This window comes from Schistocerca serialis, chromosome 2, assembly GCF_023864345.2.
Source record: "Schistocerca serialis cubense isolate TAMUIC-IGC-003099 chromosome 2, iqSchSeri2.2, whole genome shotgun sequence".
Lineage (NCBI taxonomy): Eukaryota > Metazoa > Arthropoda > Insecta > Orthoptera > Acrididae > Schistocerca > Schistocerca serialis.
The window spans coordinates 976,653,997-976,658,517 of NC_064639.1; the positions used below are offsets into that span (position 1 = coordinate 976,653,997).

At 39.3% G+C, this 4,521-nt stretch overlaps 1 long non-coding RNA gene across 1 annotated transcript; it reads left to right on the top strand.

Moving 5' to 3' along the window:
* Positions 1 to 2,845: 2,845 nt before the first annotated feature.
* LOC126456673 (uncharacterized) lies at positions 2,846 to 3,307 on the top strand. Its single transcript, XR_007585373.1, has 3 exons — positions 2,846 to 2,919; positions 2,995 to 3,128; positions 3,213 to 3,307. It is a non-coding gene; the product is annotated as an uncharacterized LOC126456673 (long non-coding RNA).
* The last annotated feature ends 1,214 nt before the right edge of the window (positions 3,308 to 4,521 follow it).

The window sequence follows — 4,521 nt, forward strand, 5'->3', positions numbered from 1 at the left end:
TAGTCTATCAACGCAAGTAAACGTGCGTTTTTTTTCAGAAGCTACAATTGTCCTTTGCATAATCTACTAGCAATTTGTAGCGAATCGGCGTTTGTGATTTAGTTACTGTAGGAGATCTTCTGAGTAACATGTTGTGTTACATCTAGTTTTGCCTTAAAGACGAGTAGCCTTATAAATTATCTGCCTACATCGTAAATTAACTCTGCTTTTGAATTTGCTAACAGCTATAATTAACCTCATAACTTTTTAGGAAATAGTAGTTTTCCACCACAGGTTTTTGTGTTGATTTAATAGAAATCTCGTTTTGTGCATTTGCTTTGATTTTTATAGGGAATCAGCAGATTTTTTGCTCAACAGATTAAAAGATAATCAGCGCACTTAATTTAAGGTTATTTGTTCAATGCCTTATAAACACTCCCCTAGCCAAAATGCAGCCGCACTATGAATGCTGTTTTCGAGCATGGTATGTGTGAATGCTGTTCTTGAATACGGGATGAGCTGGTAAACGTTCGTAAGCAGCTGGAAATAGCCCTGACTACTGTCAAATGATAGGCAGCTGCTGCGAATCACTGTGTAGGAGGAGCACCTGAGAGTCATGTACCTGTGATACCTGTACCAGAGGTGCCTCAAGTACTATCTTCTCCCGTGGACCATGTCTCCTCTGCAGAAATTACAGGATCTGTCATTACTCATCCACTTGACTGCAAGTGGCGTATCAGTGGTAGATCTAGGCGTTCTTTAAAGTGTGGATGGGGACCAGGGAGGACTCAGGGTCTTGTACCGATCTCCCTAACCAGCAAGTTTGAGGTGCTGCCTTCCACTGAAACTGAAACTGAGCCTGTGGGACTAACTTCACCTGTTTTAGGGAAACCTGTTTTGTCCAGTGTCAGGAGCAGGCAAATGCAAATGATTAGGGGCCTATTAATCATTCGCAGTTCAAATGTACAGCAAATGATGATGCCCCTTAGGGAAGCAGCAGCAAGGGACAGGAAAGATCACTATTGCAATCAGTGTATATTCCTGGGGACATCATTCAACATGTTGAAGAGGCTTTTCCAGCAGCCATTGAGGGAACACTGTGCAACCAGCTGCATATTGTGGCACACACTGGTACAAATGATGCCTGTCATCAGGGTTCCGAGGCCGTTGTTGGGCCATCCCAGCAACTGGCAGAGAAGGTTGAGAAGACAAGCCTTGGGCATTATGAGTTTCAACGAAGCTCCCAATTTGCAGCTTTGTCCCCAGAAATGATTGTGACCCTTTGGTTTGAGTCGAGTGGAAGGACTGAACCAGAGACTTCGAAAGTTCTGTGACAAGCTAATCTGCGACTTCTTGGACTGTTGCCATAGGATTAAGAACTGTAGGGTCCCCATAAATGGGCCAGGTGTGCATTACACATCAGAGTCTGCTATTCAGGTAGCTAAATGTGTGTGGGGTGCACAGAAGGTGGAGACTTTAATCACCAAGTGACCCTCCATCCAATCCAGATCATCATTGGTGGAGATTTTAATCATCTAACAATTAATTGGGAAAATTACTGTTTTGTTATTGGTGAGACATCCTGTGAAACTTTACTAAATGCCTCCTCTGAAAACCATGTAGAACAGATACTTAGGATCCCCACTCATTGAATTTAATGGCAAGAAATAGACCTTATCTCTCTGAGCATGTCCACATCGAAACTGGTATCAGTGACCATGACACGGTTGTGTTAACTGAGATTACCAAAGTGCAAAGGACAACTAAAGCAAGCGTATATATATATATATATATATATATATATATATATATATATATGATTAAATCATGTACTTTCACAGCTGCTGCAGCTGCTGTACGAATGTGCCAGCTGTCATCAGGGGCGGAGCTGTTCATATGCGCCAGTATCTCGCAATGGATGTCTGACTCTTTTGCACATAAAGGAGCCACAGTCTGCAGTGGTGGGAGCTTTATATGATACAGCAGGCCAATGCTGAGATCACCAGGTGGCACCTGGTGTCGAGTGACATGGAGCTAGTCCACTGTGTGCCTCACTGTTTGGGCACACATCTCACTGGTGGCTGCAGCAGTGAGCACAATAATATCAACATGTACAAATGATTTTAAGACGCTACCCTGACACATGCGCAGTTCAAGATCCTTACAGCAACCATATTTTTTTATTTAAATAAAAAATTGTTGCTTCCTGATTATCAGATCAGTGCTCAAATTTATAACGTTGTAAAATAATGCAATAAAACACACCATTAATTGTTAACAATCTTCCATTTCGTATATATATGGTTGTCACACATTTTTCTGAAGACATGTTGCTTATCACTATAATTTTTCACTCTGATGGCTACCAGATGTCTTCCAAGACACTTATAATTTTTGACTCAGATGTTTTTCCGAGAAACATGTTCCTTACTGATATAATTTTTGTGGGCTGTTACCCTATTGGCCAGATGCATCGGTAGCATCCTCCAGCTCCTCCCTGGCTATTGGTTGTAAACGGTGGAAGTTACCCCACTCGGTGGATTGATAGGATTTGTCTCCACCAACGAAATGCAGTTGTGTGTGCTTCCTTCCTCTTAATCCACTCTGCCCCCAGGGGTATAACTGCTCTAGCTGAATTTCCTTCTGTTTTAGACTGACTCTCAGCCATTATCAATTTGGCGATGCTGACAAGGGAAGCAGATACCTTTGTCTGGAAGACGACAGTGCATGTATATATCCAAAACATTTTACCTGTATATGTTTTTGTTTGTGTATTGGCATGATCTAATGATTTTTGGTGTTGTTACAGATGGCAGAATTCTGTCATCACTGATATGGGATAATACTTCAACCCTCTTGATGGAGATTATTATTACTCTTGAGGGAGGTGGCTGGTTTGTGATGGCTGAACTAGCACCACAAGCAATGATGAATTGGGTTGTAGGTAAAAGTCTTTATTTATGTGTTTAAAAAATAAATTTACAGTCTTTGTCTGACATCATGCTTTTCCTCCAGGATTGTTGAATACTGTTGGTCAGATGGAGATACATCAAGGCACTATTACTGAGCCCAGTCCACTGGTTGTGTATTCGATTAGCATTACATCTAAACCAAATGAGGCCAGTGTGGATATCGCTAACTCCAATATGGTTAGTTCCTAGGCTGTTAGAACTATGCAGGCTACAGATGTCGAAATACATAACATGTCTCCATCTCTCTATTTATATACACAGGGTGGTCCGTTGATCGTGACCAGGCCAAATATCTCACGAAATAAGCGTAAAACGAAAAAACTACAAAGAACGAAATTTGTCTACCTTGAAGGGGGAAACCAGATGGCCCTATGGTTGGCCCACTAGATGGCACTGCCATAGGTCAAACGGATATCAACTGCCTTTTTTTAAAAATAATAACCCCCATTTTTATTACATATTCGTGTTGTACATAAATAAATATAAATGTTTTAGTTGAACATATGCTTTAAATGTTATATGGTCAATAAAATATGAATAAATGAAAGAATTACTAAAACTGGATATGGGATTTAATTCATAAACCAGCAGTTCCACATATGTGTAAGATAATAAAATCTAGGACTTTCTAGCAAATAACAGAATGACTACAATCAACAATCATTGAGGACATCAACCTAAAATTAATGCTTTACTTGCTGTTCTTGAATAATTTTAAATACATTGCAATGAATGCCTCATTTCAGAGTAAATTGCAATTGCAGCTAAATTCTATATAAATTCAGTCTTCATGATTCAGTGCATGCAGCAGCATAACAATAACTTCATTCATTCTGCATCCCAAAGATTCTGCTACATAATGAGATTTATGAAACACAAACCGTGAATGAAGCTTGAACTCAAATGACAGCAGTCTAATACAGATTGCATCAAATTAACTAAGTATTACATTAAAAACAGGGGAAATTATATTTTAATATTTTATTTTTATCTTTCATGTTTGTACAACACACAGTAATGTCAGAATTAATCAGAGTATGTTGTGATAATCTTCGTTAAGGACTAAAGTTGCAAGGACACAGTTGATAATACAATTAACCTAAATATACTGATATTATTTTGTAAGAGTACTTATACCAGGACACAATATAAGTTAAGTGGATTGCTTCGAAATCTGACTGTTAGGTAATGGAATTGATAGGTACAATTAACTATACACTTTAGAATTTTGTTTGGTTTTCTTAAGTGCTCCAGTAAATTGTTGTGTAATATGAAAAACATTGCTGGATACTTATTCTGAAACGTGAACTAATGATCTGGCAGGGACTGTCTAAGAACAAGCAGGTTAAAAGTAATTCTCAGTATCAGGAGTCAATGTCTTCCAGGTTCCACGATGGGACCTGCTTCGATGAACCCACATGTTATACCTGTTTTTGAACACCTTTCCACAGATTGGACATGTCTCAGGTTCAGCTTCAGCACTTCCATGTGCACAGTAAATGTGACGTGATATGGATGTGGTCAAAGCAAAAACCTTCAAACATATTGGGCACTGTCGAGATCCTCTCAG